The 27,207-nt window shown below is 37.0% G+C and overlaps 1 protein-coding gene and 1 long non-coding RNA gene across 2 annotated transcripts in view; one reads left to right on the top strand and one right to left on the bottom strand.

Moving 5' to 3' along the window:
- PRKN (parkin RBR E3 ubiquitin protein ligase) overlaps positions 1 to 27,207 on the top strand; it is a 681,559-nt gene that overhangs the window by 372,752 nt on the left and 281,600 nt on the right. The gene's annotated exons all lie outside the window — the stretch shown is intronic.
- LOC144246052 (uncharacterized) lies at positions 1,402 to 8,174 on the bottom strand. Its single transcript, XR_013339702.1, has 2 exons — positions 7,998 to 8,174; positions 1,402 to 1,657 (listed from the first exon to the last, which is right to left on the bottom strand). It is a non-coding gene; the product is annotated as an uncharacterized LOC144246052 (long non-coding RNA).

Here is a 27,207-nt window from a genome sequence, read left to right as displayed (position 1 = left end):
CTTAATACTAGATGCATTTGTTCATTTTATGTCTCCCAGTAACCGGATTATTTACTTCCACTGTTATAGAGAGAACTAGAACAAAAAAACTAATTAGGTGCTCAAATTACTTAAGCATGCCAAAGAAGTTGTTTAACTTGAGGTAAGCACAGGGATTTTTAGCATATTATCATTAGAAAGGGAAAAATAGAGTAAAACCTGTGTGAGTCTGCAGGGAGATGAGAACTCAAAAGCTTAAGACTTCATTTGATTAAGAAAAGTCAGAATGAAGACTGTCATGGAAATGTAGAAGTAGATAGACCTCAGGAGACCACTTAATCAAACCTGTCATCCATGGCAGGACCAAATATGCTGAAATTAATCCAGACTGATACTTACCTAGCTTGGTCCTAAAAACCTCTGAGGATAGATATGCGTCTCTTCCAAGCAGTTTATTCCATGGAATATCTGTTCTTTACTACAAGAAAGGATGTCTTGTGTCTTCTGCTCTGGTAGGCAAGCTGATGTTTTTAAGTCTTCCTGCCTATGGACATTAAGAGCAGAGGGTCACTGTGTTCTTCTGTCTGTTTGCCAATTGGAAACCCTCCATTATATCCCCTTTATCTCTTTGCTGATTTGCACAAAATTAATCCCTTCTCTCTATATAACTCATGTTTACCAAAAGACTTAATGCTCTGTTGTTTTCTTTTGAAAAAGCTCGTTTAGCCATATTTTCCTTAAATTGGGGTGCTCAAAACTAGGCAGAGTATTCTTCAGCAGTGGATAGAGCACAATTGCCCTTGGTATATTATGTATGGCATATACATGCCATGTTGAAGTATGTCTCCACTTGCTCTCTTGCTCTGCATAATTTGTGGATAGTTTGTACTTATTTAAGGAGGTACTCAAGTTTTTATTTATGCCTTAGTGCAGCCAAATAACTTATTCTGCATTTTTTTCAAACTTATTTCTTTGAAGTTGCTCTTCTTCCTTTGTCTGGTTCATTTGGAGGCTATCTCTTCAAGTCTGATCCTTTGTTATCTCTCCAAGACTAATGCTAGAGGTGAAAGGTGTGTTCTTTAGTCAGTCCTACTGAATGTTGTAAACTTTGGATAGATGAAGATTCAAGGCCTGATACTGATAATTACTCTGAGAAGCATTAAATGATATGTGCATGTCATCATAGAATAGAAATTTTGCATGAACTCTGTTTTACCATATAGCTTGTGTGACTGTTGTTGGGAACACTGTTGAGAAAAGGCCTAATTTCTAAGGTACCCAGAATAAATTTTGAATTGAACAGGCAATATTCTCTGGCAGTCAATTTGTACTTTAGTCAATCTTTAAAGTGTACAACATACTAGACATGTACCATGGCTAAGGAGAATGTGACTTCAGGGATAAGTAAGAAACAAAACAGAAAAAATGACCATATAATTTATTTTCAAGGAATTAAGATAAAACACAGGAGTAAGAGTTGAAAGAATTAATATTGAGATTCCATCCTAAATGAGACCAAGGAGATACTGTTCTGGGTTGTTTAGATAGCTTGCTGGCTTCCTCTGATTCTGGCTGTGTCCTCGTATCCTGTGTTTACTGTTGTATCCTTGGAGAGTCGTATCATTGACAAGCTCATAGAGGATGATGATCTTCTTTCTTTGCCTGAATGCAAGAAAAACTATATATAAAGAAATCTATATAAGAATATATAAAGGAAACATGAGGGATTTTTATAATGACAGCCTGTAAATGACATTCATCAAAAGATTGCCTACCCATCATTTGTAGTTAGCATAAAATGGCGTGAAAAACCAAACCACCTGAAGCAAGAGTAAAGACCATCAGAGTGATGTTATGGTCACCATACAGTTTCCCCATCTATAAACCTATAGGGCTATGCCTATGAATTAGCTGAGTTTTCTGTCTTCTCATTCAGAAAATCATAGCTAGAGCATGAGAGAAAGTTTGGTTAAGTAATATGCTGAGTAATGAGACTGAGAATCCTTCTCAAACACTGCAGCAGTCCATGTATGTTCAAACTGGTAGTATTTTTCTTGAAAGTAGGACACACCACTTGGTCTTACTGCCACAGTACCTAATCTTATGCCTTCTGAAAAAATGCCTATTTTCTTGACATGGGGATAGAAAAGAGGAATGCCAGCTAATGCAGTCTGTCATTAGCACCTACCTTCTGTCCTAGAAGACTCTGAGAAACTTATCATACATATTTTTATACTATTATGCTCTAAAAACATTTTTCAGGTTTTGTTTGATATTTTTCATCCTTCCTCTGTAGTTGAATTTGAGCATGTAAGCTGCTTGTCCAAATAGAGGACAGTAAGGATAAAGGAGAACTGTCCCACAAAAACATATGTAAGCCTCTTTATTAGTATGGAATGCAAAATGCTGCAGTATTATAAGAAAAATTTTCTACTGTTCATTTTGGTTTTATGTAATTGATCTGTATTTCCTGAACTTGTGGCAGTAAAGTATAACACACACCCACTTAACCAGCTATTCAAATGTGTAATTACACACAGAGAAGGCTAATCATGCTTATTTTTCCTGGTGTTATCAGCTTCACTCTGGGTTTATAGCCTACAATGCATTAAGGAAGAAAAAAAAACTAGTCTGTGGCCCAATTAGCTACCACATTATTATTTATAGACTTATCTAATGCCATTTACAGGATACGAAAGAGTTGAACAATAAAAAAGTGCCACTGTGATTATATTACACCATAAAAGAAAGCATGCCAGACTGTTAAAGGCTAAATTGGTATGAATCTCATGCATCATCAGTTCCTTTCTAAATATTTTTGTTCCTATATTGCAGCTCTGATGATAGATAATTTATATTTTACTTTCATTTTCTGTCTTTAAGTGGTTTCAAATTCTAGATACAATCATCGTGTTCCACAAATCATGGATGAAATTCAGGATGTGTTCTTAAATATACACTCTGTATGCTTTCAAAGAAGAACTAAATTGCACTAATTACCTTGTAGTCCCTGCTTTATAAGATTTAGGGTGGTATTTGTAAATGGCTTATGCAAAATTAATCATACCTTGAAAACTGCATCAGGAGAATTGTTCACAGCAATGCAACTTAATCCACTGGATGAAGTATTGTTTACAAGACAAGAAAACAAGACCGGTGCAAAATGTTTCTTTCTGCATGTTATCACATAAAAAATGTCATGTCCCTAAGTTAATCTATTCTTTTTTGTAACTTTTTACATTATATAGGTTTTGGAGGAATAATATTTTTCTTCACTACCTAGAAAATCTGAGCCTTGGTGTTAATGCAGATTATTAGGCACAACTGTAATGCAAATACTAAGTCGTATTTGCCATACAGTGCTCGTTAATGGAAGTCATTTATCATTCAGGATTTACCTGATATTGCATCCTAAAGGCATCTAAAGCAGGTCTGGTGTTATAACTAATGGATATGTAAACTTGTCGCTAGGATACCTCACTGGAAAGGAATGGGAATTCAATGGAAATAGATGGAAGCAACAGGTAGTTTCCATTCTTCTGGTCATGCAGCTACAAAAAATTCTGCTGCAACATCTGAACAGTTTGATTCTCTAGTAGCAACAAGAGACAGAGTACTCCCAAATTGCAAATTTGAGTAAAAAGTAGGCAAAGTCTCAGAAAAAGAGCCATGTATAAATTTGACATTAACTCTCATAGCTTCTGTCACTCTGCTGGTATCACATTCATTTCTGAGAGATCTAGTTTTACCAGCTAGTCTTCAGCAATATGCTTCAATCTTGACTAGATGCTCTGTAACATATTAGGCAGCATTTTCCATGTTAGATGGAAGAAGGGATTAGGCAGCTGCTTTTCAGTGGTGTGCAGAGTACAAAGAGCTCTGCATTCTCACTTTGTTTTTCAGTATCCAGGTATTCATTGATACTTGTGAATAAGTGAGGAAAAATAAGAAACCACTTAGTGTTTAATGTAAAAATATTAGAAACTACTAACAGTTATCTTTGGCAATATTAAATACAGAAGGGTCAGAGTTTCTTGTAGAGCGGCCCTATTTGTTCCCTGTATACAGTTTATGTTTGGAAATGTAGGGCAGGTAAAGGGACTGACATGAGCATCCTTAGAAAACACTAGAAACTAATTTTATTCAAGGAGAGATATGAATTCAGTCCTTAAAATCCTTGAAAAGAGACTATTTGAGCCCTACCAATAGCAGCACATTTAAAATCATCAACTGATTTCTGACAAAAGATAAAGATTCATTTTCAAACTTGATAACAGTGAAAAGCAGTTGTTAGTCCAGGCATCTGTCTTCCTCTGTAATGTCTTATTTTTGTTTAAAAATCTGCAGAACTGATAAAATGTTCATCTTAATATGCAGTATTAATAAAATGTTTGGCAGTTTATTTCTTTAAAATTCTGCATGTGACTGTGAGAGAGAAGTTGAGACTAACACCTTTTAAGATTAGACACTTTCTAGGTTATACTTTCCTGGTATAACAACTTGCCTGGCAAAGCATCACAGTGTCAGTAAGTTTTTTTGTTAAAAGCTCTTCTCTTGTGCTTCAAATAATTTGTGGATACTGGGGTTTGCTCTGTTAGGTTTAGGCTGAAGTACCTCAATTATGAAGTATTATCTATGATCTATTTCTACCAGAAATTTAAAAATTCATATTTTACATTGAGAAAATTGGGTGGTTAAATATGGAAAAAGATCACACAGTTACCTGATCTGCATGTGTAGACATTCTATTTGGACAAGATATTTTGAGTGCATATTTGGACAAGATTATTTGAATAGTAACCTAAATGCTTGCCCATGTTCATATGAAATATGTACAAATAGTCTTCAAGACAAAGACATGAATATTTGAATATTTTGAAATTGTTCATTAAGATAATTGTACAGGCTGCAAAATAAAACACCTGCTTATTAGTGAATAAATACATTAGTGAATTCTTAATAGAGTTCCCCCCTTCCATTGTTTAGGTTACTAATTGCACTATTTGTTTAAAATAGTGTATCTTTGTCTGCTGTTCAAACATTGAATAGCAGAGATAACCAGGGAAGTAAAGATTCCATGTTTTGAGCATCAGAAATTAATTTTCAGTATTTTTAGCATGTGCTTCTGTAGTTTTTATTACAAGAAAATTCCATATTCTTTGTATGATATTTCCACCATGAAAACTGAGTATCCTTTTGGGATAAATGGGTCAAGAGAAAGGCACATCACAAAAATAAATGGAATAATTGCAACCAAATAATTTTCAGCTTGTATTCTCAGGACTCTTTATTGATGCTTCACTCTCTCTGAGAATCTTTCCTGATAATGTAATCTTAAAAACACTTTGGTTCTTCTCTGAACTTTGTATTCAGAAACGTTTGTTGAAGTGGCTTTGCATGTATTTTTTCCCCCTAAGGTATTGCAGGAAATTCTGATCAGGGACAATTTCACTTAAGTGTAAAATGACTCTGCACAATATTACAGGTTTAAAGCGGGCATACAGATATTTCCTTCACATTTTCCAAATAATTCCCTGTTTCATCATTCTGGCATTTTTGCATCTATCTCCATGGATTAAGAAATAGCAACTCCTATGCACCATCGATGAAAAGGATATATAAATTTAGTTTCCCTCCAGCATGGGACATTACTGCACTGCCTTGCTCTCTTGTTTGGATCCTGTACCTGTTCCAGCCCTCAAGCCCAGTTTGCATTATACCACCAGAAAAATCTGAGGCTGATTTTAGTTACTCCTCTTTGTTGGCTCTGAGGTCTGAAAAGATAAGCTGTGTACTTGTTGGAAACAAGCAATAACAAACAATTGCTTTTGTACCTTACTTGTGGGCTGCAGGGCCCAGGGATGTTTTTGTGCTGCTCTGATTTTGGAGGCTGTTTTGTTTGCCCTGTGCCACTTTGCTACAGTCTGTCTGTGCACTGGGTCTGCAGCATTCTCACACTGCTTTGCCTGAGACAGAAGCTGGGATGTCCAGCTGACCATTGTACTTGAGGCGGTGCATCAGCTCTCTGACTTTTTTTTCCTTTTAACCTTACTTTTCTGACAGTAGCTTGGTCTGAGCTATATACTAGTAATGCCACCTTAGGGTATAAATCAGTTTACCCTTTCCACATCACTTCATCCAAAATGCCAAACTGTCGCTATAGGACACGTGAAAGCACAACGCGAGCCACTGCTATTTGCAAGGTAAAGAAGAAGGCTTATTTTCTGACTCCAACTTTTATACTTTTCCAAAGGTGACATTGGATTGGAGAGTGAATTGGCCACCTCTCCAAAGACATTGGACAAACCACTAGTACATCAAGTTTCTCCACCCCCATGAAGGAATGCAAAACAATATGTTGTTTATAGAAATTGTGTGGGAAAGTTTTCTAACAGAATGTAAACTCAAAAGGCTTTAGAAAATCTTAAGAATCAGGGCAACACCAAACAGTAGAAAAGGTCTCAAAACTTGTTGCATAGCACTGATGTCTAAATAGAAAGCTCCTTTTTCATGGCAAGATGACTCAGAGTTTTCCCCTCTATTAAAAATATATGATGTATAACATCTTTGTGGCAGCTGCAATGGTTTCTCACATTAATTAATTAGAATAAAGAAGCTATTCTACTAGAGGAAAGAAAAAGAATGTGAGTTAGTTGCTAACTTAGTTATCCTTAACAAGTGTTTCCCAATACCAGGCCTTGAGAAGAAACTGTTATACGTAAAAGTTTAAAAACCTCACTAAGAAGGATAATCAAGCTTCTTAATAAAAAAGTCTTTGTAGAGTCACAGTGCAAAATTGTGATTATGATTAATTTCCTTAGGGGATGCATGACTGACAGCAACTGAAGCTGGCTATCACACAGTCATAAACTGAGATATGGTAAAGTTGTGCTTTTGCTAACCAGGGGCAAGAAATACAGACTGGCATGTTGAACTGCACAGGACATACTATATCTTTTAGAAGAGCAGGATTAAATCTTCATTACTTTTGCCCCAAACTCTTTCTGACCTTTTTCTGTGCTCTCTAGTGCATTTGATATTCCAGAGGAAGGCACAAACCAGCACAGCATGCACTTTCAAGGTTTTCTGCAAGGGAAGTTGTACAAGTTACTCTGAATCCCAGCTGAGATTATGTTCTGCCATTTGCATTTGTTGTCTCAGTAGGATTAACTGTGTATCCAAGTCTAACTAGACTTTTCACTTTCTTCTTTCATGTTGGGGCAACCTATAGGTAATGGTCCTTTTTAGCCTCACCTTGTCAAGCTACCATCAGAGGAGATATGGCCAGGATGCAGAAGTTCGCAGCTGTCTGTGGTGCTCAGTATTTTGGCATTTCTCTGAAAAGTTTTACAGTTTCTTGAATCTATGGCTGTAAGAACAGGACCGAAGTATTCCGCATGCCATGAAAGCAAGTCTTCCCTCCATAGTTTTACTTCTAGCATTTGATATGGTTTGAGCTTGGAAATCAAATGTAGGATGTTCTAAAGATGTCTATCATTATTCATCATCCAACTTCCAGGATTTTTAAAGTACTTCCTAAATCTTCACTTGTGCTCTAATGACTGAATTATCTTTTATGAGAGTTTTTAGAGATAAGCCCATCATTTGCATTCCATACTAATAAAGAGAGTTACAGATGGTTTTAGAGGAACAGTTCTACTTTATCCTTACTGTCCTTTATTTGGACAAGCAGCTTACGTGGTCAAATTCAACTACAGAGAAAGGATAAAAAACTTCATATCAAACACAGTTAAGCAATATTTGCAATATATTTTTAACTCCAACAAGGAGTTACCTAAAGCACTTTTTTTTTTTTTTTTCAGAAGAAAAGGATGCAAGGTATAGAAACAAGTTTAATATCATAGTTACAAAACACTACCCTATCTTCTGTGTTCTTCTTTACACTCTATTCAAAAGTGACAGAAAATCTTATCATGAATTTTTGAAGGTAGATTTGTTTATTTGTCTTAAAAGCATTTGTTTGATTTTTCTTAAAAGTATATACCAGACTTCATTACCTGTCAATGGGATTGGTGATCATAAATGGCTTGAACATTTCAAAAATCTTATCCTCAGTCATCATCATGGCTGTGTTGCTGTTTCAGCCAGTCCTCCAGTTTTTGCAGCATTAGGAAGCAACCTGCTTGACAAAGCGGTGTCAGCCCACAGCAGGATAGCTAGCCTGTTGTGGTATAGGAGCTGTCAGGAGAAAAGAAAAAGAGCTTCAGTCTTTCTTTCCCTTAGCACAGGTGACAGCTGGGGGAAATAGAGCTAGTTTTTAATGCTGGAAACTGTTTTAATTTTGGAAACACAATTGTTTTCTTTTCTTTTAGGTTTCCCTAATGTATTAGGATATACTGTGCCATAGATGTTAGAGTCATCCGATGGAAGAGAACTTTATTAAGCCTTTTGATATTTCTTTCTGTATATGAGCTTTATTGGAATTTTTTCTTTCTTTAGGAGTTTTTCCTCCAGTTAGTTTGCAAAAATAAAATTGTTATGAAGTCCAGTGTACACACTAGTAATGTTATGGGGTTTCCCTTCTCTTTGAGATGTAAAAATCACAGAAAAAGGTTTTGGAGTGAAGTTACGTACTGTCAAAAAGGGTTCTTTATCAATTTCCTGTTTAGACAATAAAATGAAGACTGAGGTGCTTGGGAAATTTCTTGCAGAAGTGAAACATTCAAGCTGACTTGCATGGCTAATCAAGACAAATAAACAAGCCTAAGCTTAGTTAACTGAAAGGCACGACTAAGCAATTACCCACACTGTATAATACTGTTTCCATGCAGCCACCCACACATTCTGCTGATCCCGAGGACAATAATGATGCTGTTCTGTCTCCTTTTGAAAGGAGTAAAGAGAAGCCCTTTAGAAGTATGGCTCTGTGGTACCCGCCTCATCAGAAAAATAATATGCTGCTCAAAAAACCCTTATGTCAAGGTCCTTGAATCATAAAAACATCATCTGAATTGTGATGGACAGGAACAATTATTTGTTATGTAGTAGGCAGGCACCTTGTAGGAAAACCGCAGGCTTACTTTCAATTCTTTGCAATACTTGCAAAGTGAATGGCCACAGTGATTAAGTGACTGTTCAGTAAATGATATAGGCTGTCTTTTAGACTGGATGGTCCCTTTCTTAATCCTTTTCTATGCTAACTTGCTGGAGATGATACAGGGATTGCTAGCTGGGACATGATACAGGGATTTCAGATGACTTTAGGAGTAAATGGTAACAGAAAAATGTCTAAGTTGGTGTTCTGGTTTGAAAGCAAAACAAGTGAGAGACTCCAAGTCAGAAATACAGTTTATTACAATAAGGGAAAAAACCAAAATACATTCAATTATACAAAATAAAAACCACTGATAGTCAGAATACAACATGACGCCCTTTTGGTCAGTGTGTTGGTAGCAGTCCAAATTGGAATGGCTGCAGTCCTGGAGGGGCATATGTGGTTCTGTTGGAGCAGTGATCCAGTAGAAGGGTGTAATTTTCCTCTGACAATCCAGTGGAAAAACCCAGCTGTTCCTCTTGGAATCCAGTGGGAAGGCTGAGTCTAGTGTCCCAAAAACTCAGATTAGGAATGCTTGGCTCCTCCCTCTGGGCGGAGCATCTCACAATGGGATGCTGTAACTTTTATCAGTCATGCAGTGACATTCAATAGGCCATTAACAGCAGATGTCTCCCCAGGAGGAGGATTGGTTTGTGGAAGAGATAAAGAAAACTGCCCAATTAACAGAAGTTAACTGCCATACCTCCAACAGATGGCAAATAGAATACATATGGCCTTGCAATTATAGGACAGTTGGTAGTCTCTGGATTTCTGATTGATTCAGGTACTATTCAAAAAGATACTGAAAAGTTAACTGGTGAGTAAAGAAACCAACAGTGGCATATTTATCACAGTCTGGGATCCAATGATCCAGGGTTTGACTTGTGTTCAGCAAGTTGAAACTAAATGTTAGGGGGAGGCCTTGTTATCCAGTGCTTTAAAAGGAGAAATGCAGTCATGTTTATTGAATCAGATAATGAGGATATCAGAAGGCTTAGAAATCGGTGCTGTAACTTAGAGTTAGGCATCTTTCAATCTGTAAAGCCATACAGTGGAAGTATTTAAAAAGTACTTACCTGTTGAAACTATTTTTATTTAGACTGTAATGTTGATTAATAACACTTTTCAAAGCAGAACAGATCTTCAATTCTGACAGCTTAGTATAAGTCTCTAACCCAATGTAATAGATATAATCAGTTTTTGAAACACTGGAATATGCATCATGGATGTTAGTCAATCTCCACGTCTAACTTTATAAATCTTTCTGTGGCAGTTCTAAAGGAACATCATAAGAATGTGATGTATATATTTTTCCTTGAGAAATTTAGTGAGAAAAACAGGTATAGCCTTCATGACATTGCTGTGCCTCTTTTCATATTTAGAATTCTCAATGCATATAGTGACTCCTTTTAGTGTCAGCCCAGAATATAGACTTATTTCACATTAGAATGGTCCAATCTGCATGATATTAATAAGACAAATCTGAGCTGGCATTATTCAAGTCCTAGATCTTATGGAAATAGTCTTTCCTATAGTTCAAAATACACATATCACTATCATTTATTTGTGAGTTTGAACAATTTGGGAGAAGTTAGCCATGATTTTGAAAACCTTTATTTCTTCCTTATGCAGGGGTAAAATAAAGTGCTGAAAGTACTGGGTGTCACATAGAGATCAACTTGTAAATGAAAAAAGAGTCAAGCCTCAGGGATCCTTTCCTTAAATGTGTTCATTGTGAAATTCTGTAAACTGTAGGCAGCCAACTTGGAAGATAATTTCCTGTAACTCTTAGCCTTACAAGGACTATGTCATGATGCTACCTGCAATGAACACTGTAGTCTCTGGATAAATAGAAATCTATCCTAGGATGGTGATTTACAGTCTTGACAGATATCAGTGGGATATATATTAATCTGACTATTCATTAAGTGCCTTCCTGCCTTGAAAAGGGCTGTTTTTAAGAGCTTGCTTAACTCTCACTGGTTTAGAATGATGGAAACTACTAGCAGATGTTAATCATGTAGCTTAATGCACTGCTGGAGGGCATTTGCATTTTGGTGGTGAGTATGGTGTAAGTACCTGTACAGAACAGATTAGACCATGTTGCCCTGTGTGTTTTCAACAGATGCCACACACTCCACTCCAGAGAATCTGCTTGTAATGCAGCCATAACTACTTTTATTCTGGCTCAGTATCAGTGTTTTAAGTCCACCCTAACTCCGTAAAAACTTTAGCCTGGCTTTCTTGTTCTGGGCTACTTACTTTTTCTCTTCCTCAGTACCTTTATCCTCTAATCTCTCCTGAGAGCCCTCACTCAGCTCTGCTATCACTCTTCTCTTTTTTTAGTGGCATTTCTTGTATATTCTCTTGTATAAGTCTTTTAGCATGCTTTAAGATTTTGCTCTTGACTACTTCTGTTGCCTCGTTTCTACTTTTACCTCTTTAATTATTTCTTTGTTAATTATTTCTATACCTGCTTCTTCATTCTGTCTCCCATGGGAGAAGCCCTCCCTAACTCACCTGGAAATTTTCTTTTTCTCATATTAACATGGATCAAAGTAATGTAAGATTTTTGCTTTCCAAATTGTCCACCTGGTAAACCCTCACTAGTTTTGCCAACTGAGCTTCCACTCCAAAACCATGTGCCTGAATCAGTCAGCCTAGGAGACTTGCCCAAAACTGGAGTTGAAATAAAAGATGTCCAAAGTTCCACTAAAGAAACTCTAGCAGGAAAATTCAGTACTCTGAAAAAGGAAACATTACACATAGTAAGCTTTATTTTTTCAATTAATTTTAAAAAATAAACAATCCCACTGAGCACTGTCTGCTTGGGTCCCAGGTCTTGTGAGCTGCAGCTGGCCCACACAAATTTCTACCTACTCAGACCTACTTTTCTCACAAGATAGAGCTTGAGTTTTTCTGGGGTTTTTTTCTGTATTCTATAACACACAAAAATTGAAAATATGGTAGTTTTCTAAATTCTAAATATTTTACTCTATTTAAAGAATTATTCCACACTAATTGAGATCTAGTCCTTTCTCTCATTCTTCCTCATTAGAGAAAATATCTGTCAGTATCCTTCTATTTTACTTTCTAAATCACCAGTGCTAGCAACTGCAACCTCCTTCTCACCAGTTTTCTTACTCTTTCCTTAATAGCAAATATTTCCAAAGTATTGCTCATAAGTAGTCCTCCTCTCCTAGCATTCTGTTGAGCAACGTGTTAGGGTCTCAAAATTAAATCTAAACTATATGCAATTGTCAAAGAGCCTTGATCAACTATTTTACAGTAACGTATTGGTATTAGAAGAAATGGTTTTCATTTAAGTTCTTTATATATCAATATAATTATGAGAATCAATTGCAGATGCTGCAGGATTCCTTATCCATACATTTGATGAAGTCCAAATAGTACAAATGTCTGCTTATTTCCCCTATAATTCTGATTATACTTATTATTCTGAATTTTCACTTTGTCACTTAAAGCCTCATTGATCATTGTGATCAAGTCTTGCAGCCTGGTGATTTACAACCAATGAAAAGCAGACATAGTAAGTTCCTGTGAACTGCAAACCAATTAACTCTAAACATGGAATTTTTGTAATTCAGACTTATTTTCCTCCATCCCTGTTACGTATAACAATATTGATGGGGGGGGGGGGGGGGAGTGCACATGTTTATGTGCTCTCTGTTTATTTCTCTTTTATTTTCTTTTTTCCCCCTTGGTTTGTGCATATCTACTATTTATGTTATGGAGTACTGAAGTATAAATATAGTATATTTCGTATATTTCTCTTCTTCTTGGTTGTTTTGGTTTGGTTTTTTTTGGGGGGTTTTTTTGGGGTTTTTTTTGGTTTTTTTGTTCTGGTTTGGTTTGCTTTGGGGGTTTTTTGGGGGGTTTTTTACAAGTGTCAGGTTGTTCCTCAGGTAAAGAATTGGACTAGGATTTTTCCTAGGTATAGCATGTCCATGTTCCAAATGCTTTTAGCTGGTATGACCTGGAGTGTTGAACAGCCAGATGGATAATTCAGTTAGAGTGTGGACCTGGACTATTTGTATGCAGGGTGGTAATTAAGCCACTCAAGGTCCAGTAACTCCCCAGTGACCTTCTCTGTTGTTGTCAAGGCAGGACGGGAATGAAGAGAACTCTGATTCAGAAGCTGTGAGAGTAAAACTCCAGTTTATTCAAAATGCACCACTCTTTTATACAGAGCTCTGCAAGGACCAAATCCATTGGTTCTGAAGTGAAAACAACCTACACCATTGGTGCAGAGTGCTTGACGCACAGTGATAGAACTTAACTATAACAATGTGAAAAACAAGAGAGATAAAGAATTATTTACATTCTTTCCCAGCACTTTCCCAGGCTTTTTGCCTGGTAGAAACTCTCAGTTTCTTTCTTTGACTGAATCTGAGTCCCACACTCCTTCACTTCTCCATGTGCATGGAGAGGGGAGTTCAGTGTGCTGAAGCACAAAGGATTGGTTGATGTGTTTCCTCTGGAGACAAGGGGTGGCAGAGAGTTTTCCAGCCTTGTAAAGGCAGGGAAGGACACACTAAACTTACGTAGGACTGTGTGTAGCTGCTTATACCTGAGCTAGGCAATTTTGGTGAGGCTGGCTGTGCTGTGAAATCTGTGTTAAAATTTAACAAGGTTACTCTTGAAATCTCTTCTGACAGCTATTTAATGCCTACCAAGTACTGAAGCTATAAAAATGTATTTTGCAGCAGCATTCAGATAATAAATACTGTGAACGGTTTAAAGTCACTGGCTTGTCTTTACAACTTTATGCTGTAACAACAGTAAAGCTAACCTTATGCCAGTTCTTGTTTCATTTAAACAGACTGAAGTATTACCTCCATGTTCTTGATATGACATATACAGCATCTTTTAGAAAACAACCAGGACAAAATCATTATACAGAACATGAATTAGTGAAGAGGAGTACTTAAGGGATAGCACTGTTCCTCAACAGGTACTATTCTATAGGCATTACTTAATTTCTTATGTAATTCTATTTTGCCTTTATGGATTGAAAATATTAAGAGAAAAAAACGTACAGACTTGTTTGGTTAAAAATTTCAATGGAATTGTTAGACAATGTTCAAAATACTTTTTGAAAGCTGAGAAGTTGAAAAAAAGCAACAGTAATAAGTACAATTTAATGTTTTGCATGGTGACTCTGGTCTTATCCCAGGTCATTAGTTTCCCAGCATGTATCTAGGAGGGTTTAAGCTAGCTGAGTTCCTTCTATGAGTAAATTCTGTATTGCCTTGTACATAGACAAAGCCTCAGCTGCTTATGCTCCCAAATTCTGTCCAATAAAACATATAATGTACTTAACTTGAACATTAGGGTAGTGCTTGACTCCAGTATATTTTCATCACTGTAGTGGATGTCTTTATCATGTATGCAAATACAGTACTTTCAGAATATTTATTCTGTACATAGGATACTTGTCTAAGGTCTGTCTGTCATGATGGAGGGCAGTTTATTGCATGTTCTTAAGGGAATTTCTATATTGATGCCTTAGGATTTAGCTTTTATATTTTTCAGATCCTATACTGTTTTAGGGTATAACTCTAAAACTCCATAGCCTCTCAACTACTATTCTCCCATTTTATTTAGACAAAATAATTCCTCTCTAGGCCTGAAACTCAAGGACAGTTTATTGTCTCAGGCCCTGAGAGATGTAAATAACTGTGAATTGGAGGGGCAAACTTGGAGTAAATTACTTAATTACCTGAAGCTGTAATTGGAGGATTAACCCCTGATACATAAATGGACCAAATTTACGATTGTATAAAAAACTTGTAACCATTGTCCATCCTGGGTGCAACCCCTCAGAGGCTTCTGACTGCCCAAGGTGAACCTATTGAAGTCCTTCGATAAACACCCACTTTTATTCTCTTAATGTTGCCTAGCCTCTGTTCTTGGTAGCCACTCCAAGGCACCAGTACCATACAGTGTTTCGAAGCTAACACACACCTAAGCACTGTCCCTCAAAGCATTCTGACTGCTTCAGCTCTAGAACAGATGTGCAGTGGAGGTCAGAGAAATTCCCCTCAGTGCACAGGACCCTGTTCTGTTTTCTCTCGGGGATTTCCTTTTAGTTTTCTCTAATTTCATCTGGAAATGCACAAGTGTTAGAAAATTATCTGTATTACCATCCAGAATATTAATATTCCAGAGGAAGTATTTTGGAAGCTTTTACTCCAACAACAAACAAACAAAAATTATCCTCTCTAAAAAGAAGAAAAAAAAAATTTAAAATGCAGGTTCATTTGCTTTTGAAAATCAGCAGTATTCTTGATTACCTGAACTGCAGCCATAAATACCTGTAATACTGTAATTTAATGCCATGTATAAATAGTAAAATTCAGAGGACCTAGTGAAGTGGAATTGAGGCATAAAAGAGGAAAGACGACAAATATTAGCAAAAGTATTTGGTGTATTTTGTGTGGCTTTAGTAAAAATATAATATTGAAAAATAATCTGCATTAAAAATTTTTAAAGTCTGAACAGGTTAGAATCAATCCTTCCTTTTCCTTTCCCTCTTCCTGTCAGATTTCTGATGCATCTGACAGTGATACCAAGCTGTTTGTTACCTTTATGGATATCAGAGCCCTGGAAGTTTCTATCTTTGAGCAGAAAGTCATATTCAGTAAAATGGCCTCTAAGAAAAGATGCCTATATAAATAAAAAGAAATCTTTGTCATAAATAGTAGGTACAAATGCAGTTTCAACAAAACAAGTTATGATGACTTCTTTTAGGTTTTGTAAGGATCACCCCTGCACTACAGGAAATTCCATTGACAAATACTTTTTATATTGTGCACCCTCCTAGAAGTTTTCGGTCCCTAGCTTCTGAAATAGTGCAGTGATATAATGAAGTATAATACAGTTGCACACAGCAATTTATTTTTAGGGAGTGAAAAGCTGATGGTTTTATTCTTTATATTTCCACTGGTTCTAAGTAAGTAGCATAAGTTATACATCTAATATCCTTTACTTCACTATTGACTTTATTACTCAAAATCCTTTCTACTGGCTTCATTACTAAAGGAGTTTAAAAAAATACTCACAAATGAGATTTTTTCTTTCTTTAATTACTCTCCTTTCTGAGGTAGAAAAATATTATTTGCTCAGCTCTTTATCAGTAAAGCATGGATAAATGATGTTACAGGCTTATTTGCAAGAAGAAATTTAAATGGAAAAACTGTTGTCATAATACCTGTTGCAGTCTGTATGTCTTACTGTATTTCTAAACAAGAACTTACCATTCTGGAGCAGAATATCTACATAATACAGTGACTACAAACATGGTAACTATATAAGGATTATTATTGTGAGGTAACTGTTCCTCAGTATCTGTTCTAGTTAGTTGTGTTATAGAAAAGATCTCTCTGTGAATGTCGAGCATATCTCTGACAGAAGAACCTCAATATACTTCTTCTGAACCTGAAGCTTCTGTGTAATTTGCAGGGACATCATGAAACCATTCATGAAAATACATGCTACAAATTCTTGAGTTCTTGTAATGTTTAACAAAAAGACCATTTTATATAACGATTAACTATGTAATGTATTTCAATATACTTATTGAGAAGTGTAGGGCATTTTTTCTTTTTGGGAAACACTGAATTGCTATAAAGGTGCAAGTTATTATGCCTTTGCTGGCATAATTATTGTGATTATCAGCTACGTTCTGTTTGCTTGTTTTTTCTTAGTAGTGTGATTATCAAAGGCAGCAGTGCTGGGATTTTTGGGTTCCCAAATGGCTTGAAGAAGCAGAAATTTAAGAACACCTTTTCTTTGACAGGTAATCTGAACATTTTTGATGGGCAGTCATTAGAGAATAAAGCTAGGATTTTGCAGTTTCATTTTACAGGCTCACTTTTCTACAGCATTATGCTAACAAAAATCCTGATGACACAATGATTTGAATATGTTGTAAATGAGGGACAGAGAGCCCAAAGAGACATGTAGAGCAATTGTGAACTTGAAAAGTTTTCACCTGCACTATGACAGACTCTTTTATCCTGAGCAATTTCCCCTATTCAAAATCAATGTTCTCAATGTGGAGCTCAAACAAAAAAGGCCTCTAATCATACTAAATTGTGGGGTTTTACTGTGCCTAACAAGGGAAAAGATTAACTATTAATAAACTGTGTTCATTAGTAATCTAAGCTACCATCTTAGTTCCTTTTTTTTTTTTTTACTCTAACAGATGATTAATCTTGTGTGTTTGTAAATGCTACTTTCCTCAGCAAAACACTCTTATTCAAAGTTTGTCCCTGAATTCAGTTTCCCTTGAGTTCATGATAATCTGTTCTCCTATTGCTGCTCCCAGCAACCATTCAATGAAAGCTTCTGTAGGATCATCTTTCTTCATCCACCATCACTGTATGGTAATGATGCAGATCTCTCCACAGATAATGGTGGCTGCCTAATTGCTTTTTCTTTTGCCTGTCATTCCAAGAAATGGGTAAAGAAAAGTAAATTTTACTTTTCACAGTTTAAATTTTCCTGAGACTGTAAGAAGTTCCATTCCCTGGGCCTGTGACCATGGCAATCATAGTAATTGTAGACTCTGGTTATTTTTCTCTGTTTGAGATAAATGTCTTGATTTAGATTGTTTGTGAAAGACACTCATTCTGTTCCCACTGTGACACTGTGAACCACAGGTATCAGGCACTCATCCTGATTCTGGCTACCCACATGCTGTCTCTGTTGGTCATCTGTTAAAAAAGGTGCCTATCTATCCATACAAGTAATTTCATTCCCCAATCACTTTTTAGCTCTTTCGTTTCTTTAGATTCTTATCTTATCTATCTTATGTTAGGAATTGTCTTTCATTTCCTATTTTATATTGTCCCCAGCATGATGGGTCATCATTCTTCCCGGTGTCTTTAGGTATGTCTGTAATTCAAATAATGAGTAGTAGTGACCTTTCTCTAAGTACATTGAGTAAATCAGTGGCATTTTCATGAGCTGATAATTCATAGAAGCTCCATGAGTATCTTCCTTCAGTTGTAAATATTTTGATTTATTTTACTGCATGGGATTCACACTGAAAAATCTTGAAAAACTCTGGAACTCAGAAGTCATCTTTGCTAGTAGTTTCTAAGTGGTCTTAATGTTGAGGATTGATGAACCCATTCAAATAAATATTTCTGAGTGAAATCTCAGACTTCCACTGAAGATGGCCTTCAGACAGTATATTGCTGTGCCTAAGCAGAGTCCATGATATGGCTTTATGTACTCTTTCAGGATTGTGCTGATTTCCTGCTGATGCAGTCTGGGTGAAAATTACCTTTTTGAGGACAACATTTCCTCTGCTTTCTTCTCTTTGTTATATGTGGTTAACAATTCAAGAAATTCTGTTGTGGACTTTGGGGAACAAGAAATACTTTTAGGACAAATAACAGAAGAAAATAAAAGCAGAAGAATAATCGAGACAGGATTCTAATCATATTTTAAGAGCATTTCTTGGGTTCTTGGGCTTTAGGAAAAGTTTTGCAATTTTTAAGGGATATTAATTTAACTCACTAATTTACTGATAGTGTGATTAATAGTAGAAGGCAGAAGCTTCTCTGGAAGCTTTCTCAAATGTTTTAGCAGCATATAAAGGGAGATGCATAAGATAAAGAGAGAAGAGGAACAAGACGCTCATAATATAAAGGCATTCAGAGAAATGCCAAAGCATATAAGGATCCAAATTCCATGAAAATCCTGTCTAGCAGAGGTGGGCCATTTCTTATTTACTTCACCTAGAGAGCAAGTGTGTGATGCATTGCTCTGATGCTGGCAAACTAAACTCCTGTTACACTTCTTTAATGTTTCTTTAACGTTTCCATAATTTACTTCCATAGTCTAGATGCTGTTCAAGGAAATTTCTGTGTACAGGGTGGATGGGAACTCTTGAGCTGACAACAGAGAACTTGGCAGCATTTGAATTTTTGAGGGTTTTTTATGCCTTTTCTTTCCCTTGTGGCTTATCTGGCATGCAATGTTTCAGTTAGTCCAAGAAATGCTAAAACCTCTTCCACAAAGTTTACTTAATCAAGCTGGGCATAAATAATACTCAGTACTCTGATTTTCCTTGCTGAATTCACTTCTTAATTAATTATGCTTAAAGTGTGTGTAATGTAAACTTACATTTTGAGATCAAATACCTTTTTCTGTTTTCTGACTTGTGTTGAATTTCTTAGTTTTTCAGGTTACATTTTCCTTTAATTTGGATTTTTTGTTTGTTTTTCTCTGCCAGTGAAAATTATGGAGTGTGAAGAGAAATTATAAGATCTTGCCATCCACAGAACCCTGTCAAATTAGGATGCACATTTTATCCAGTATAAATTATCAAGGAAAGCCCCCACCTGTACTTTTTTCATGACAGTCTTTCTACATTTTTTTTTTTTAGTTACTTTATTTTAGCAGAAATATAGAGAAGCTACTCAAATGTGTAAGTTTGCCAGTGATACTTAATTGGCAGGAGCTGTTGACTCCCTTGAAAGGAGAGAGGCCCTGTGCATAGACCTGGACAATGACAGGGCTGGTCAATTGCCAATTGTGTGAAGTTTAACAAAGACAATGCCAGATTTTGCACCCAGGATGTACATAAGGATGTGTGTTCTGAAATGGTGACATAATAATGATCTCAGGCAAAAAAAAAAAAAAAAAAAAAAAAAAACCAAAAAACAAAACAAAACAAAAAACAAACAAACAAAAAAAAAAACAACAACAAAAAAAAACCAAACAAACAAAAAAAAAAAAAAAAAACAAAAAAAAAAAACCAGCAACAACAAGAACACCATCACCAGCAACAACCAAAAAAATCACACCCTGTTTATTTCATGTTTTCTGAACAAGCATCTAATGTCCTTTGGGATGAAGGAGGGCTCTGCAAATGCTTTAATTGACAAATGTGTTCTACAGCACTTATAAGGGGATTTTTTTGCAAACCCAGTGGAGATCTGCATTTTTAATGTAAACCGTTAAAAACATACCATGAGCTATAGAAATTATTAAAAATACCTGTATTAGTTTGGTAATATCTCTAGGATTCAGTTTAAGAGTTTGGTTAGTTTGCTTTGGGCTTTCTGGTTAGGATTTTTATGTGTTGATCTGTTCAAGAGACCTGAGGAGTCATTAATGGGGAAACCTAAACACAAGAATCCTAGAAAAAGAATGAAGATACTCAGTTCTGAAGCTTCTGATTCCAGAGCTAAAACTGTGGAGTCATTCTCTGATTTTGAATCAGTAAGAGCTCTATGGTGTGACCTTGATTTGAAATTGAAAATAAAAAGGGACATAATTTCTGACATTTGTGAGAATATCATATATTATATTTTCATAGAATTGCCATTTTAGAATAGATTCAGGACGTACTGTGGTAAGGGTGTTGCTAAGAGTCTTTCTACTTGATGGAAATATCAGACCTTCCATCCCTGAAATACATTTCCTGAGGGTTGCATATCAGCAATGGGACTCTTTGCTGTACTGAAGATGATGTATTTCATTTGAGAAGATAACTGACAAGATATCAAGCTTATTTTGGCATGCAATTTAACATTCAACCCCAACAGTTGCAACTGCAAGGAGTTGTTTTCAGATTCCAATGGTGAAAAGAGGAATAAAATGAAATTGTACTGTAAACTCCCTTTCAGCTGTAATGGTTGCTTTTACTAAAGTTAATTTGCACAGAGAGAGAAGAACATAGGGACCAGCTTGATTTTCATCTAAGCAGAAGTATAAACATTTTAATTTAAATATATAGATTTGGGTAATTAATGCCAGGAAGATATCTTTTCTAAATGCTCAAACTTAGACCAGATTAACTGGCCTCAGACCTCTTCTTCATGAAGGGAGTGGTAGTTATGTCTCTGGTAACTTCTTTTAAGCACATTACTGTTAAGAAAAATGGGCTCATGAACCTGTCATACCAATAAGCATTGAGGCACCATATTTTCTTTAGTTTAGCTACTGTATGTAGCCTTCTCCCTGGATAATCAGGCAGACATGCTTCAGCTGCTGGTTTCCAGTTGTTGCAATAATGTGCTAACATGCTGGTCCCCTGAAACAGGCTGCTTATTAACTGTGCTGCCCAAAATGCCATCTGGAGTGTTATTCAGACATCTATAATTATTCTGTCTACTTCTATTTGATGGTCTGCTTTGTTTCACTATGCCTGCTCTTTATTTCTTTTCAGTTTTTTCTTTCCCCTTTTTTTTTTTTCCTTATCATGGAATCACTTCATTTTTTCAAACAGAGTGCCAACAACTCTCAGCTCTTCTATAAATTTATTCTACATAAAGCTGAACATACAGACTTTCTAGAAGAATTTCTAGGAAAAAAACTGCAGCATCTCTCAAGTTAGAGTAGAAAAAAATACCATAATAATCACTTTGGCAGAGACTAGTTATCATAGGGGAACAAATTCTTTGCTTCATGCCTTTGTCCATTAATTCTAGCACATAGTGCATATAAAATATCTCCAATTTATATGACAGTGAGTTGTACTCTAAGTGTAAGTGGAAATGACTTTAAGAGGAAGCAGGCCAGCACGAAACAGGTTCCTGATGCAATGAAGTGGAAAGGGACCTGTGAGTACACCAGCTAAATTGTTTGATCTCTTTATATATATATCTGTTCATTCTGTTATGTGAAATGACTCTTGATATCTTGCAAAAACATGGGGAAAAAATGGGATTCTTTTGTTTGGGTAACAAGCGTATTCTGTGGGGATTTGCTTTGACTTTTCAATATAGTTCTAGTTAATTGTAACTAACTGAGAAAAGTATCAAGCTGAAAATATAAATTAATATGAAGAATATAACTCATTTGGCAATAAACGTGAAAGACACTATGTATCATATGAGTTAAACCAAAAAATTAACACATGCATCCCCTTGGTGTTTTCAACACCAAGGTATGTTATATCTTGTTGAAATATGTCAATTCTTATGACAGAATTGTCCCTACATCACTTGTTGGCTGCTGCTTATCTAGGAAGCATCCAGAGTTTTCTCGCAGCAGCCGTTAGATCTTCCTTTTTCTGTCTAGTCTTACATGATTGGAAAACTTCTCTTATTGCAGTGTAGAAAAGAGATGAGAGAGGGTTAAAGGCCTTAACGTGATCCCTGGTGTGTGCCAGCCCTGGCCAGAGAAGTATGTAAGAAGGATGAGGGGGTTCATAAATGGGCCAGAGATTAATAAATAGTCAGTACTTAATTTTATTTTCTTGTGCCGGGAGAAGGGAATTTGTAGTCCCAGCGCGGCGATTTGCGGACAGTATCCCCATCTAGGGGCAGATGCGAGGATGTGTCTGGCTTCGGGAGCTGCTGGTGGGGGAAGGGAGGCTCTGGGAAATACCCACATCCAGGCCGAGACACAGCTCGGCAGTGCAAACAAGCGCACGCAGAGCGCGGTGCCTTTCGTAGCAGGATGTAGCGGAAGAAGCTGTTTAGAGTAAGAGCAGGGAAAACCACGGGGGTTTCGAGGGTTGCTGATGCTGCAGCCCCGGCGGGACGAGCAGCGGCCGGGCAGGGAGCCGGGAGCAGGCGGGAGGCTGGGACGCGGCCGCCGCTGGCTCTGCGAGGCGTCAGCGGGTGGCTGATGATTCTGAAGTGTCCTGCACAGCACTCATTTTGAGTTTCAGTGCCTGTGCTTTAGATGGGCTCATGTAGAAGTCCGTGGTGAGATAGAACACAGGAGCTGAGCTCTCACCCAGAACAGATAACCTCATGTCCTTTGAGAAAATGATATTACGGATGAGGGCTGAGGTCACTGGCAGGACAACATGGGAAAGCTTGCACGGGGGCTATATAAATTGTGCCTGATGCCCAGAAAGCAGGGTTTTGCTCTTTAGCCCTTAACTGTCATGAGCTACTTTATTTACATAATTATCTTTGTTGCTGCTGGTTTTTCTTGCCTTTTCATATAAAAATACTCTGTGTGAAAATTCATCTTTGAAGATAAAAATACATAAATAGAAAGGCAGTTACAAAATATTCTGTGATGTTATTGAAGTGACCTTGTTGCTTTCCTTTTCACTGCATCCTCTTTTTTTTTCCCTGAAATAAAATTATTTGAACAGGATAACCTCTTGTAACTTTATTGAAAAATGTGACCTGCTCTGTCAGTTGCTTTTGCAGGGCTCTCTTAGCTTGGGGACAGAGAAAAGGAAAAATGACTGCATGTAAGGCTTGAGATTTCAGGTCAGCCGCTCTGTCTGATGAATTTAACAGAATTATGTACAGCATTTTCCTCCCTATCCTCCTTCTGATGGAGTGATCCTGAGTAGAAGGAATAACCAGATTAGGGTTTCAACGTGACTATTTGCATAAATGAGCCAGTATGTGTAACTAGAACAAACAGCCTAGCGCTGGCAAAGCTCCAGAGACCCTAAATCAAATACGAGGGAGAGAGAGAAATACAGGGAGGGAAGGGAAAATACTGTATTCAAACACAAGATATTGGGACAAATATTGCACAGCTGAGTCGCTGTAGGATGTTTATGATAAAATAATCCTATTCAGCTCTCCCATCCTAATAATGGCACACAAGTTGTGATGAAATAAATTCTTGATTCAACTACTCTTTCTTTTTTTTTTTTTTTTTTTTTTTTTTAAGAAAAAGATTTTTTTCTCTGTGCAGCACGAAGTTCCTCAGGTCTTTTTAAATAATAAGCATATTTTCCACATTAACACATACAAAAAATACCGTTGCAGAGCAAAGCCAAAGTCCAAGCAAGGCTTCGTACACATGACGTGTATTAGCAATAAAACTTGTGAGTTCTATTGCTGTTTTTATACATGCATGTTCTGTGTGGCAGCCCATTTATGCATTTTCCACTGTGCTGGGGCTTACATCATTGTCGTATTAGTCTAAGCAGAATAGAGCAGATTGTTTATTTTGGTTGAGCTCTGCTTCAGGCTGTAACATCAGATGTAGCTCCTAGAGTGACAAATTCCAATTGCAGTGTCACAGATTAAACAAGGGTACAGAGGAGCCCTGCAAGCAGTTTTGTTTCTCATGGGAGTGAAAGGATATGTGCTTGCTAAAGTTAGTAAGTGTGATCCCAACATGACCAAAATAAAATAATCTGCTCTCATAACTCTCTTCTGTTTAAAAATTACATTGCCCAAAACCCCTTTGGTTGTACACTTTTCAGTTTGGGGTTGCAATATTCAGTGGAAGTTAGTCGCCTTTTATAAATGAACAGTCCAACTTTGCATTACTTTTATGAAACGTAGTAATTTTTAGCTTGCTTTGTTCTACTGTAATCTAATTCACAAAGTCACAGACTGAAAAATCAGTTGTAGAACATCTGGAGGTCCTCTGTTCCAGGCCCCTGCTGAAGCAGGATCTCCTAGAACAAGTTGTTCACACTATTTCCAGATGGCTTTGGAATATCTCCAAGGATGGAGACCCCACAACCTGTGGGCAACCTGCATCAGCTCTTGGTCAAATTCACAGTATAAGTGTTTCTCCTTATGTCCTTATGTAGAAGCTCCTGTGTTTCAGTTTATGCCCTTTGTCTCTGGTTCATCATACACCACAGAAAAGAGACTGCCTGTCTTCTTTATACCTTCCCTTCAGAAGCCTTTATTTTGATGAAGTTCCACTGAGGCTTTTCTTCCCCATGCTGAAGAGCTCCCTCAGCCTTTCCTTATGTGGGAGATGCTCCCATCCAGTAATCATTTAAGTGGCTCTGTGCAGGAATCTCTCTTGTAGCTCCCTGCCTCTCTTGCACTGGGGAGCACAGAACTGGACCCTGCATGCCAGATATGTTTCATCAGTGCTGAGCAGAGCAGTAGGATCATCACCCCTCCTAACTCAGCCCATGATACCATTAGCTGTTTCTGTGGCAAAAGCTTATTGCTGACTCACATTCAACTCGGTGTCCTTGAAGAAGCTGAAGTCTGGTCTCCTAAAGCCCAGGGTTGTAGTCTTGCATTTTGTTCTGCCTCCTTTCAGGATCCAGAATTCCATTGTCTCATAGGCACTGAAGCCAAGGCTGCCTTTAGCCCTTACATATCCAACAAGCTCCTAATTTTTAAAAGCATGCTAGCTAGCAGGGCACCTTTTCTTGTTGCTTCTCTGTCACTTGGACCAGCAAGTTACACATTTGTACATTTCACTTAGCAACTACATGTTGCACTAACACGGTTCGTTTCTAGGGTGATTAAGTATTGCCTCTACTGTGGAGCATTAGTAGTACCATCAGAAAACATTTGAAGGTACTTGCTTCCCAAAAAACGGTACATTAGTTTTATTTCAGCTAGACTTTTTTGCAATATCCATGACAGATAAGAATAATGACATTTTAGAATATAAGATACTTATACAAATAAGTATAGTGAATAATAACTAAAAAACAAGTAAATTGAATAAAATGGCTAGGAGTTCCTCAAACTTTTCAGGTGACTACTTTGCCCATTTTGAAGACAATTAATTTTGTAATAGGCTACCTTTCATTTCATCTTTAAAATGTGCACAGTTGTTACCTGTAAGACCTGACTGAAGATTTTGACCTCCTTAAGATTGTTCCATTAACATGTGACATTTTTACTGCAACTTCCCAGTTGTTTCATTTGTGAACCATTTTCTGAGAAACACCATGAGAGAGAGCTGTGAGTACTTTGTTTACCAGAAAATTTTGATCTCCCACTGGTTTTACAGCTGACTACAGTTTTACTCTCTTCAGTGTGTAGTCATTTCTGATTAATGCAGAATTAAGCAAGATTAAATTTAGGCCAAGTCCTCTGAGTACAGATAAGAATCTTGACAAGCTCTTCACCTTTCAAGGTACATAAGAAAGGTCTTCCATGGAATTTATAGCATGTGCAAGATGTTGAAGGTCATGTGGGCATATGTGGCTTTTAAAGAGGTGCAGTTCTATTCCACCCCGACTCCTACCCCAAGCCAACATGACCAACCCTACCATCCAACTATTAGGTAAAGATCTTATTTCATCATATGGCTACTCAAAAATGAATAATAAAAGGTCGGCGTTCTTTTAGTAGTAACTTGGATGTAAAATTAAATATGAATAATGCTAAGAAATCCTTTGGCAATGTACAGTGTGCTGTGTTTATCATAAATTAAGCTATATCTGTTGCCCCTGTGTTCCCAGAAGTTGGAATTTGTACAATAAACTGGCCTCGATTGGAAAATGATAGCTGAAGATAGAATTAGAGAGATGCTGAAGGAGGAACTTGGAGAAAAGAGAAAAAAAACCCCAACGTATTAGGAAATAAATGTTAAAGGAAAGCGAGTTGCTACAGGGAGTGCTTCATTTTTTCAAATCATTAAAGAACTAGCTGCTGAAACTGTTGTATCTGTCAATGGAAAATGCAGGAAAATGTGTTGAAAAAGAAAATAGCTACAAAGACCTGAAATAAACAACTAGCTAGCCATATGTTTAAATCTCTGCAATGTCTCTGTAACTTACAATAGGTAGATGTACAGACACAAAGAGAAGCAAAGGTTCTGCCACTGACTGCGGGCAAGCAAACAAATTTCTTCACTCTTTTTAATATATTTATTTAATCGTGAAGTTCATGATTCTGTATTTTCAATTCTCCTCTCTGTTACAAGTAGTCAATGTTAGGAATCACAATGCCTCGGCAGAGATCAGGGATATTTTTTCCTGTTGTCAGCTGACATGTCAAGGTGGTTTTTTTAGCTGTTATGTTCACGGAGTGCAGGACACAGATATTTCTACACTTCTGTCACTTCATGTTTAACTTTAAAAGGAATATGTGAAGCAGAATTGGAAGATATGTAAGCAGCTGACATGTCATATGCACTTGGAAATGTGTCCTGAATACTAACAGTGTTGTTTCTAATCCGATAAACCTCATCTCTTTTAACAAGGCTGTCTGTAGTGAGGCCAGTCCTCAAATAAAAATGTCCTTTGCCCAAGTGCACTGAAACCCCGTGTGGGCACTATTTATAAAACCTGCAGCACTGCACGTGCAGCCGAGCAGTGTGGGGCAGTGATTCAGAGCACTGGGGGCTGAGGGCTTTTGATGCCACGGGACAAGGAAGTGTCATTGACTCCTCACCCTTTGCCAAAGCAGGCTGGGGTTCAAGGGCTGCTCTCTTCTACACCTCATGTTCAGAAACAGAAGGAAAACCTAATGAATCACACGTGGCTGAACAGA

The sequence above is a fragment of the Lonchura striata genome, chromosome 3 (assembly GCF_046129695.1).
Source record: "Lonchura striata isolate bLonStr1 chromosome 3, bLonStr1.mat, whole genome shotgun sequence".
Taxonomy (NCBI): domain Eukaryota; kingdom Metazoa; phylum Chordata; class Aves; order Passeriformes; family Estrildidae; genus Lonchura; species Lonchura striata.
The sequence above is the reverse complement of the archived record's forward strand: the minus strand, read 5'-3'. Positions and strand labels throughout refer to the sequence as shown.